Genomic DNA, 12,705 nt, shown 5'->3' on the forward strand with positions numbered 1-12,705 from the left:
TCTCTGACAGAGTGGAGAAGTAAACTAGAGATTTAGTAGAAGGATACGCACATCTTTATTTGTTTGTTTGTAAGAGGTACTCTGAAATGAGGAACAGTGTGGAGAAGTAACCTGGTGATTTAATATCAATACAGGCACACCTTTTTTTTTTTTTTGTAAAAGGTAGACTGAAAGGAAAACTAAAGCTTATTCTGTATTCATTATCTTTTTAGTGATTTTCTAAATTTTATGAATGAGGTGTTCATAACTCAAAGGGAGGTTAAAGACGAATTTTCTGAGATCCATAGTGTTATCTGAAAGAAGAACATTACAATATACAAGCTTTCGGTTGACTTACAACCATCTTCAGGGAAGAAATAAAGATAAAACGAATATACAGAGCAGGTTTTTAGTTATAGATCATATTGAGGATGAAAACACTGGGAGAGATAGGTAAGACGGATTTCTATTCCTTCGTATTAGCTGGTGGTAACAGGACATTTGATCCTGGTAATAGATGGACATTTGATCCTGGTAGCAGGTGGACATTTGATCCTGAGAGGCCTGTTGGCATTTTGTTGCGTTGTACAGTTGAAAAGTGCTGTGTCTGTCTGTATGTTGATGATTAAGATGTATTGTGAGTCGTGGACTATCTAAAATATATAGATTCTTATGACTGTTTCACTGTTGTACTTTGTGTTGTTAACTAAATCTTCCCTGGTAGGAGTTTTATTGTGTGTTTGTGTTATATGTTTGCGTGTGTCTTTTTCACGGGCGTGCATTGTGAGTCTCATGTTTACAAAGGCAGTGGTAATACTCACCCACTACCTTCCTTAAATAATAGTATAATCTATACACAACCCTTCTCCACTCATCCCTATCTCCTGCCTTCTCCCTTCCTTGCTCAACAGACATTCCCCTCTTGCTCAACGTCCCTTTCACCCCACCCATCCATCTCATCCTCGGTCGTCCCCTCAAGTTCACTCCCTACACCTCGCCTTTTTCCATTTGTCAACAGCTATGCAGTGTACTCTGGGTTCTTTCTCTCTACCTTTTCACGCGTTTGGCCACCTCAGTGTTGTGGCCTCCGTCCAGATGGACCTTGTGGCTGTTGCTCTTATGCTGATACCAAATGATTTGGGTCTGGCTATGGGAGAAGCCCCAGCTTTTGCGAATGATTTCCGATTGAACACCATTTCAATACACACATACACACACACACACACACACACACACACACACACACACACACACACACACACAACTCAGTGGCGCGGTTGGTAGAGTCTCCGACTGTCAATACGGCGGTCCGGGGTTCGAATCCTGCCCAGGGCTGAAATAATTTCAGTATCGCTGCGCTTCGAGTCGTTACTCCAACTCTCGTGGGCGGGGAGTTGGGGTGTGTGTGTGCGTGTAAGGTCACAGCATTACCCATAGATCGGTCATACGAGCTCTGAGCTCTCTTCCGGGAGGGAAATAGCTGTCGTTCACGGGTCCAGCACGTGATCGAAAGACCAAGGTGAATACACAAACACCCACACCACACACACCCACACGCGCACACACACACACACACACACACACACACACACACACACACCACACACACACACACATGCACACACACACACACACACACACACACACACACACACACACACACACACAAACACACACACACACACACACACACACACACACACACACACACACACACACACACACACACACACACACACACACACACACACACACACAGACTGAGAGAGAGGGAGAGAGAGAGAGAGAGAGAGAGAGAGAGAGAGAGAGAGAGAAGGTGTTATGGCCCAAGCTAGAACAATACATGAATTTAAATCTATGTATGATAATTGGAAAGTAAGGATATAGGACCAGTTTGAACCATACATGAATTTTTGAATTTGAACCCAGGTATGATGATTGCTCTTTGCCCGTATTCTACAATCAGGTAAATACACACACACACACACACACACACACACACACACACACACATTCACTCACAAAAAAGATAATTTTTAACTCGTTTTGTCCCTTCGTCTTGTTCCCTTTCTCAAAATATTCCTATGCCACACTAATGCCTCCAGCTCTTCTCTTCGTTATTATCATCCAGGATAGAAGCGCAAGTCATTCTCGAGAAAATGTTTCGATGGACCTCAAAGCAGACCAAACCGCGTTTCGAAAACCCTCCAAATCATACTCCAGTACTGCAGTGTTGATTTCTTCCTCATAATATGAAAACTCGACGACGAAAACACGCGAGTATCCTCAACCTGTTGCTCCACAAAGGTATCTAAGCTCCAGCACTCGCTAAAGCCGGCTCTCTTCCAGTAGCTCTTGCTCCTTGACGGCTACCGAGATTCGGTAAATCAGATATTCGGTCTTGTACGTTATCTACCACATGCAAGACTTTGCTTCGGTAGTGGCTGCTCACCATCGGCGTCTGAATGTGTATTTGCTACTATTTAAAGCTGTACTGTTAGCAGACACTCGATGCAAGGTGGAGATTTTGTAAAGCTGGCTTCGAAAGGGCAGGAGGTCAACCCTCAGTGGAGAAAATGCGGCGGCAATGGCAACAAGGGAAACCGGATCTCGCTTTCTAGAGCCCTCGAGGTCACACGCCTTCTAATGGATCGACTACGAACCGCCGCCGTATCGGTTCCAACAATGTTTCCCTGGCAGGAGCCGGACACGCGATAAATCCCACCTGCCACCGTCGGTCTCAATAACTCAAGTAGCACACAGGGCAAAGGTGACGTCCTTGGTCACAGCTCCTCCTTGCGTGGGTTCATCCCTATTGTTTACTATGTCATGGAAAGCAAAGGTTATAAGCGCTGATACAGGGAGATTCACAGCGATCAATGTTTCCCATAATATATTTGTTTCGGTCATAGAAGTTAGAAACTGCAATAAACAGCGAGTGATACCACACAGGAAAAATAATTCCTATATATTTGAATATATATATATATATATATATATATATATATATATATATATATATATATATATATATATATAAAGTATAAGAAATGTTCCTTCACATCCTAAGATAAGACTTAAATTCGTTGGTGCTTAGAGGGTAGTAATTGGAATCCTGATCAAATGAATGAGAGCAAGAAAGCAAGTAACGGTTAAGACTAGCAGGGCAAGTAGTGGGCGGGTTCTAGGTTAACACGAAGAGAGGGAGGATTAAGTAGAAAACGGAGGATTCCAAGGTTGATGTGGAACACGAGAGAGTGAGACCAGAAAATTTAAGGAGGAAACCAAACGTGAAATATTAAACTGAGTTGAAGGAGAAAAAAATCTCACTGGACTGTTGAAAGTTGTAGCGATAGAGAACGGAAAAAAACAGAGGAAGAGGGAAGAAGAGGAATGGAGTTGAGGATAGAAAAAGTGAGTTTGATCGGCCTGTTCAAAATTCTAAGCGATAAAGAAAAAAGCGCGTGGGGGGGAGGGAAGAGAGCTGAGGAATGGAGTCGATGGCTGCATCATGATGTAATAAAGGAGGATGGTCAGACAAAACGAAATCGAGGAATATTGGCGATCGGGCTATTACTGCGTGAAATTGAAAGAAAAATAGATGACACTTATGTGCGGGCAATGGTGGGGCAACACATGCAGATAGATAATGGAATACAGGGTAATGGTTTTGGTAAGTGCGACGATTAGACAAGTTTATAGTTTGATCTCTCGGTTACCAAAACAGGTGGGGAGGAGGGAGGGAATGTAAATGGCGACAATATATATGATGGTGACACAGTTATATATATATGTATATATATATACATATATATGTATATGTATGTATATATATATCTATATATATACATATATATATATATATATATTTACTAACTTGTAATTAATTTTCACAGAAAATTAAACTCAGAAATGAAGTAATCCTTATATTTCGACCACTAACTGTAGTCTTCTTCAGAGGATAAGTACATAGGATGGCTAGAACACAAGGAATGTATACAGACGTGAGATGATGCAAAAAAGAGACGGTGGAACTTAGTGACATGCCCCTGGTGGGGTTGGGGAGCTTGATTAGTTAGAGGGCGGGATAGATAAGATGGGGGAGAGGGAGGGAGGGAGGGAGGGGGGAATTCGGGGTTTAGTGGAAGGAAAGAGTGAAATGGAAGGAAGTAAGAGTTATAATAGATGTGGGGCAAACCCACTTGCACGGTTAGTTTATAGTCTTTTGGCGGAGCTTGGTTGACAGCTAGTAAGGTCAGGTCCTGCTGCCATGGGAAGTAATTTGTTAATTGCCAATGTGGTTATACAACCTGGAGACAATTGTCCTTCTAAGGTGTTGAAGTTAGGGTAGTGTTTAATTAAGGATGATTCTATTGTGTTTCTTCTAAAATTGCAGTGCGATTTGTAAATAATGGCTGCGTTTTCCTAGTCCTTGCAATGGTCCTCCGTGCTGGTGTGAAGGAAAACTGCAGAATTTTCTTGGCCGTATCTGACAGAGTTTCTATCTTCTTTCATTCTAGTAGAAAGATCTCTACCTGTCTGTCCACAATAGACGTCGTCACAGTCTGTGCATGGTAAAATGTGTACACGCCGCCGGGGCTATTGTCCGCTTTTGTTCTGTGGTGGACATTTACTACCTCTTTGAAAAGTCTATCTATTCCCATCCATTCCACTCCCACCCACCACCCTTTCCTCCCTCTCATCTTAGCTCCTCATGGATGACGGGTCATCCCTACATCCTCCAACTGCCCTGGGTCAAACGCAGTGCAGTAAGACACAGTGCACCCACAGCAAGGCTGCTTCACTTAATCGGTGACCTCCTATTCTCCGTCCCATCATGTAGAAAATGTAAAGACGGGGAGGAATTCCATCGGTCTGCGTCAAAATATCATTCACACATAAGCATTCCCTGCCCCCCATCCCCCCTACTTCTCTTGCTTGCATAATGATATAATTCATATAAAGTCATTCTCCACTCGCCCCTATCTCCTGCCTTCTCCCTTCCTTGCTCAACAGACATTCCCCTCTTGCTCAACGCCCCCTTTACCCCATCCATCCATCTCATCCTCGGTCGTCCCCTCAAGTTCACTCCCTTCACCACTGCCTCCCACACCTCGTTTAATAATCCTTCATCACTCATTATTTCCATGTGTCCAAACCATTCCAATAATCTTTCATCAGCCTTATCTGCCATCTCCTTTCTCACTCCCGCTCTCCTTCTCACCTCCTCGTTTCTAACTCTATCCAACATAGTAAACCCTACCATACTTCTCTGGCATTTCATCTCAAACACATTTAAACTTTTCCTCTCTGACCTCTCCAGGGATGACTCGTCATCCCTGGAGAGCTGAGTAGGGAGGGGAGGAAAGGGCGGTGGAGGAAAGTGATATATATATATATATATATATATATATATATATATATATATATATATATATATATATGTGTGTGTGTGTGTGTGTGTGTGTGTGTGTGTGTGTGTGTGTGTGTGTGTGTCCAAATATAAATCATAGGAAAATCGACTAGAACATATGAATCTGTTTTCCCTAAAAAAGCGTACAATCAGAGATGGCTTGATACAGGTATTTAAGATTCTAAAGGGAATCGACATCAAAAGTGACAAAATTTTCACACTGAATGAGAATCCGACAAGAAATAATGATCTCAAACTATCAGGAAATAGATATAATTTGGAAGTGGGTAGAAACAACTTCGCCAACCGTGTAGTTAATGAATGGAATAAACTTCCTGCAGAGGGAGTGTAATGTAGTTCAGTTCGAAGCTTTAAGATTCGTTTAGATAAACACCTAAGCAAGATGCTGTAATGACTGCCATTTATTTTATATTATTTGTTTGTTTATTATTATTTGCTTGATTTTTATTTATTATTAGTTATCCGTCAATTTATTGTTATTTGCTTTTTACCTGTTTGTTTATTATCTAACTATACCTATGCATTTATCTTATTTATCATTATTTATATTATTATAATTTCTATTTATTTTTCTTATATTCATCATTATTATATTTTTTCCGCATCCGACCTAGTTATGGACCAAAAGGTCTCCTGTCGGCATGCTCTTTCTTTGTGATAATAATAATAATATATATATATATATATGTATATATATATATATGTATATATGTATATATATATGTGTGTATATATATTATATATGTGTGTATATATATTATATATATATGTATATATATGTATATATATGTATATATATATATATATATATATATATATATATATATGATACACAGGAAACCCACAGTCGAAGAAAATAAACTTCGAATAAAGAACAATCCTATATTTCGGCTATCAACTGTATATATATATATATATATAACTATATATATTATATATGACACACAGGAAACCCACAGTCGGAGAAAATAAACTTCGAACACAAAAGAATCCTATATTTCGGCTATCAACTGTATATTTATTTATATATATATATATATATATATATATATAATATATATATATATGTATGTATGTATGTACATAATATAATGACTGAAAAAAAATTCATGTTAGATACTAACCTAACAACAAATAATCGCCTTAAGATATCAGGACGTAGATAACCTACTCATAGTATGTAGAAATGATTTCACTCACAACGTCGTCAATGAATAGCCTAAATTAAGATTCCAACCGAGTCGATTGAATGTAATATAGCTCAAAGTTTTCAATAATCCCTTGGAAAAAAAATTCTTTCTTTCTGTTTCGTCCGAACTCGTCATCGAGCTAAAGGTTTCCTGTCGGCCTGCTTTATCAAAGTTATTGTAATATTGTAACTTGGACGACCAACGAGTTAGTTATTGGATTAGAAAATTTGTTACGTGTGCGTTGTTTCGTTATGCACGTCTGTCTAGCTTCTGAATTTTGATACGAGTAGATGCATACACACTCAACATAACAGAATAGTTTATGTCACCTCACTGTGTGGATCAAAACACATTTCTTTTGCCAAAGGATTGCCTCGACTATGTGAGTACTATTGTGTGTCTTCTTATCATTATGAAATCGACTACTCCCGACCTCCATGAGTAGAAGATATTTTCTGTCGTGATACTTAAAAGTCTTGATACTTTAAAGTCCCCCTCCTCCCCCGGTGACTGATCAGTCAGTATTTGGATGCTACCCAACCCTACGCTCACCCTTGCCATTTTGCCTTTCCACGTGTCCGTTCGTTCAGCCTAAACACAACGTCTAACTTTCGGCAACATGACCTATCCTCTCTACTCACCACGGCTAGACAGCTCGGGCCGTCTGCATAAGCTTGTTTTTATTTTTTCAGGTACTGTCGTATGCACGATACCGTTCAGTTGTTCATTTCCATTAACCTTTCTTCTGTCAACGTTCGGATGGAACTGAAACGAAGACGCCTCGCGTCAGCATAAACGGAGAAGGAAAGCTCCCAACCGATTGTAACCGTCACCAAGAACAAGATGTTCGGTAGGCAGAGTGAGAAGAAAATATCCATCCAATACTTTATGACCACAGGCCAGGGATTAAAATCATATCGATTAACATCTTCAGTACGTTGATGCCCCTTAGAAACTTTCCAGCTAATTCCAGAATATTTCATTTGCCTGGAGGGAGGTAGGAGGTGGTGACGTCACTGGAAGTGAAAGGCTAAAGACTCAACTTCTCCTTTGTACACTACGGCAAAGGCTCTTACATATTTTATTTTGATTTATGATCGACTACTTTATGAGGGAACAATACGGGAGTGAAAGAGTTAACCAACCTTGTTTACACGTTCCCAGCCGGCTGTGTGGCCAGCTGTCACCACCTGTTGTTTGCACGTGCCTGCTCAGCTGTTCGAGTTGCCTTTCCCTCGCCTCTCAGATTCCCAGTTATCCAGAAGCTTTCCATTCATCCCACCCACGGATGCACCTCATGGAAGTACGTACCCCCATCATGACAGGGGTGGGTCTGGGGCACGTCTGCCAATTGTACAATCCTAACCTTACTTTTTATTTGTATCTTGTGTCTTTCTTTTACGTCTCACTTCCCACCTTTCCTGTATACCTCCCTTGTCCCTCTCACTTTTGTTAGTGCACCTGTTTATGAACTCGTCGTAACATCCTAGTTCACCCCCATCCACATCCAGCACGCAGACACAAACCTTCGTTTCACCGGCTCATCCATATTCGTTCATTCTCTTTAGGATAAGGCCCACCCATCCTATGCTTTGATCTCACCTGCATTTCCGTCCACCCATTCCTCTTTACTTCTTTCTTTTATATTGTTGTTGTTCATCAACTGAGTTGTGTGTACCCACTTCAACAGTTCACCTGTACTCATCCGTCAGTTTGACGCACCTGTCCTGTTCCCCTAACTCTCTACCCTCAACCGACACCACCTTCACGCACCTGCTGTACCTGCAGGACGCGGGGCGATGGTGTGTGCTACGCAGGCCCGTGCGTTCGAAGGATGTCGCACCTGGCTTTATAAACAGAATTTAAGAAGTTTCCTTCTAAGACAGAGGCAGATGTCGTCGTGGATAGACAGTCTCCTGCCCTTGGCCAAGCTTTCGGCTGTGCTGATCGGTTATAAGGGTCTAGAGGTCGGGTTGTGTATGGTCAAACGTAGAAGATGTGGAAATGGCGACATTTGGCATCACGCTTCCCGCCTGCCTAAGTCTGGCGTGCCGGCAATCCTCACATCTCCCCACACCCTCATCATTACAACATCACCACACTTACCACCACGCTCTGCCGCATCACCACTCCAACAACAATATCAGCAACAACAGCTTCTACTACCTCAACAACAACAACATTAATTCGCCCGCTCTTCTTACACTACAGCAGCTACAACAGCACCCAATTAGCGATGGCACACGTCACAACTAAGCCGAGAACGGTGCAATTGCTCCCTGCAGGCGCCGTGGCAACCTTTGTGCTTAATAATTCACCTGTAATGCTGATGTCACGCTTTTCTTCAGTCACCCGGCTGCGATAGACACCGTGATGTGTGGCTAAATTAATTCTGATCATGTTGTTGTTGTTGTAGTGAGAGAGAGAGTGTGGGAGCGGACGCATGCAAGAACAAAAGCAGCAGCAGCAGCAGCAGTAGCAGCAGCCAGCACCAGTAGAAACAAGTTAGAATACAACAGAGGCATCAGCGACTGCGCCCATCAGTAGTTTCAGACCAAAACAACCACCCATCACCACTAAATCCTCCACAACTACCGATTACAGAACAACACGCTCTTCTCCATAACCTTATGAGAAACGCAGTCGAGGTTGTTCCAGCTGTTGTTGCCTTCCTGTAAGGTACAACAGCGGCAGTTGCTGCCGTTGCAGCATCAGTGTAGCTGCACTCGGCAGTAGGGAGAATGCGGAGATACGTGCTTGTGATCGGAAGTCAAGTCTAAGAAATGAAAATGGTGACTCGAAAATTTACATCCTGAGAAGTGTGACTTGGCTGCAAATTTCACTCAAATACACTCGGGTTAGGCTTCGTAGTGATCAGAACCGCATATTTTTAACGTACTTAGAAGAAATGCCTTTCCCGTAGTTATTACTCTAGTCGGCTTTGTAACATGCCTCTCCTGTAGAATCACTGGAATCGTTTTGCAAGAAGGGAAACGGTTTACCAAAGTAAGATTTCGGTTTGAAAATCTGAAATAGTGATAAATTTTGTTAAAAAAAACGACGTAAGAGCACGTCTCTTCAGAAGTCAGTCAATTTTTCTTTTTCTTTTTTTTTCCCAATTTCCAGTCATTTACTGAAAGCTTGTAAATCATGTCAACCTCAGAATTAATCGAAAGAATCAAGAGTGCAAGCAGCTATTGTATTCTTTTTTCCTACGCTGACGCTAAAGCATATTGTGAAAATATGTGGCGTAAAGATTAGTAAGGAATTGAGTGACTTGGTTGGCAGAGGGATTCAGCTTCGTTCTCATTTGAACGTGGGTTCAAAGGAATCAAGAGAAACTAAGGTTACATTTTATCATAAGAAAGGGTGAAAATAAGAAGAAAAAAAAAAGTATTTTTTGTAATAAGGGGATCTAGGTCAGAATGAACAAACCTAAAAGTATACAAATTTGGAATACAAATCACGTTAGGGTGCAGTGACGTGTGTAGCAGTTGGACAAGTAATTTACCTCGCTTCAGCCATCGAAACTCACTTGCATGCTGCTGCACTTGTTGTTGTTGTTGTTGTTGTTGTCGTTGTTGTTGCTGTTGACACAGACAAGGTGAACACGAGTATTTGTGATGAAAAGAGGCACGATGTGGAAAGGATCGAAGTGAGAAGCCAAAATATATCGAAGTCGATGAAAGAGAGTATTTTGTCGAAGTTCTTTCTCTCCGAGCTGGCCCCGTGTTGGCCTTTTGAATTGTTATTGTCATCATCGTGTCTGCGGTTTCGGGAATGATGTCAGGTGGTGGTGACGGGCGGTGGTGCCAGTGATGTTGACAGGCAGTGGTGCTGAATACTGAAACTGAGGATGACACTGTGGGAAAGATGGTATGTGGAGCTTGTTTGGTGAAGACGTGGTGACAGTTGACAGTGTGAATACAGCGGTAAGCCAAACATTCATTGTCTTAGTTTATTGCTAGTAGCTTATTGGTGATGCTTTTTATGTAGTGGTGCTGCTTACATAGTGTTTACATGAGGTTAATTGTGCACAGTGGATACATAGTGGACTAGTGGCCAAACAGAACAGGTTAAGAGGGCCCAAGGCCTCTTGAGGGACCCGTAAATGTGGGTGACCCACAAAGACACGTGATCACGGAAGTCACTTAGTAAATTTACTCCCAGACCTGCAGTGTGTAGCAGGTCTTGTTGTTGTTGTTGTTGGGTTGTGGCCTCATGACTGACCCCCCTCCTCAGGTGAATCAAGGTCACCTGGCCGTGGTTGCCTTACACCTCTCTCTCTCTCTCTCTCTCTCTCTCTCTCTCTCTCTCTCTCTCTCTCTCTCTCTCTCTCTCTCTCTCTCTCATTCACTCAAAAAAACACACACACTCTCTCTCTCACTCACACATAAACACAAACTCTCTCTCTCTCTCTCTCTCTCATTCACTCATACATACACACACACTCTCTCTCTCACTCACACATAAACACAAACTCTCACTCTCTCTCTCTCTTTCTCTCTCTCTATGTGTGTGCGCGCGTGTGTGTATGTGTGTGCCACGAAAGTATCTTTGAGTTTCACCATGTCAAGATTACAATTTGATTGGCTTTTGTAGTTGTTATAAACTCTAGACGTAGATATATATATATGTATGTGCGCGTGTGCGTGCGTGCGTGCGTGCGTGTGTGTGTGTGTAGTGAATATTGCAGTGTGATAATTACATTGATTTGCGCTTACCTTAAACATTTACGCGCCAATGTTTGTAGGTATTTTTGTTTTAATGCCTCTGCGTAAAAAATGGCTAAATGCTAATGTGTGACCTGCATTGTACTCATACAGAATGCTGTATGAATGTTTTGTTTGTTTTCATTAGCACTTGTGTAAATGCTACTTAAAGTTTGATTGCCCATCATAAAACCGTGTTTTTTGGATATTTTTTTGTTAGTATCCTGACATTTTTTCCTGTTTTATTACATGCAAGTACGCGTATGGGATTCGAACCCTGTGTCCAAAAGCTTAAATGAGATTAAAAATTAAACTGCGTTGCTAAAACTACACTTTCAGTCGCGTTGTCTTAGCGACTCTGTGTCAATAAGCAGTTAATAATTTTTCATTGGCTTGTTTAGTCAATGATTGATTGATTAGTTGGTTGGATGATTGGTTGATTTACCTGTCTAGTTATTCATTGAGATCTGTTTGCTTTTTTATATTTTTCCTTGTTTTATTTCTCAATTATTGATTGATTTGTCTTGATGCACTGTTTTTTTCAATTCGTTTATGTACTTGTATATTTATCTACTTCGAACACATTTTCTATTTTTTCTTTCTTATTTATTTACTTAGTCATTCAATTGTTTCTTTATATAGTTATTTGTTTCTTAACCTATTTTATTCATTCAACTATCCCTTTATATATTTACCAATTTAGCTATACGTTATAAACTGGGTCAAAGGAAAATAGTAGTTCTCAAGTAACAAAGTTTTTTGCCTTACAATGTGAGATGTCTTCACGCTGGCCTTTCCATGAAGCGTACGAACACAGAAATGTTAAATTGAGTGATTTGTATCATGTTTACTTAAGCAGTTTAACAACTCCTATTTGAATGAGCGTAGTGCTCAGAGATAAACAGATACTTATCGTCGTATCTAAAGGAAATGTAATGATTTTGTTCATACGCACAGATGTGTACATGTAATCATATCTAAGGCTTTCCTGAACGCATCCTTCATTCCTACTTTTGTAAATACAACTGACCATCTGTGTTCGTACAAAAGAAATAAGAATATAATTCATCCAAACGAGTTCCTTCCCCCGACATCAAACCGACTGCATTAACCTCATTTACCGTAACCTCAGTAAACCCAAGGTGACTTGACCTATCCTAACCGTTTCTCAAACAACGTCGTATGTACTCATAGAGTAGCGAACACACGGAGAACCACGACGTCGACATAATATCAGGGGAAATCATGCCTTCCACCAAATTTATTCGAGTAGCCGAAATCGAGGAAACGAAATTCAAGGAATTGGGCATATTTTTTCATAAAACCAACAATACAAAATTTATTAATAATATCTGTGAACAACTTGAAATTCCATTATCAATTACGGTTT

The 12,705-nt window shown here is 40.9% G+C and overlaps 1 protein-coding gene across 3 annotated transcripts in view; it reads left to right on the top strand.

Annotated features, from left to right (window-relative positions):
• Positions 1 to 8,671: 8,671 nt before the first annotated feature.
• Dlg5 (MAGUK family member discs large 5) overlaps positions 8,672 to 12,705 on the top strand; it is a 451,629-nt gene continuing 447,595 nt past the window's right edge. For all 3 annotated transcript variants that reach the window (XM_076172266.1, XM_076172267.1, XM_076172268.1), the window contains exon 1: positions 8,672 to 10,535. The gene's annotated coding sequence lies outside the window, so the exon portion shown is untranslated. The remainder of the gene's footprint in view (positions 10,536 to 12,705) is intronic.

This window comes from Oratosquilla oratoria, chromosome 32, assembly GCF_046742065.1.
Source record: "Oratosquilla oratoria isolate Oo_2021 chromosome 32, ASM4674206v1, whole genome shotgun sequence".
NCBI classification, from domain to species: Eukaryota; Metazoa; Arthropoda; class Malacostraca; order Stomatopoda; family Squillidae; genus Oratosquilla; species Oratosquilla oratoria.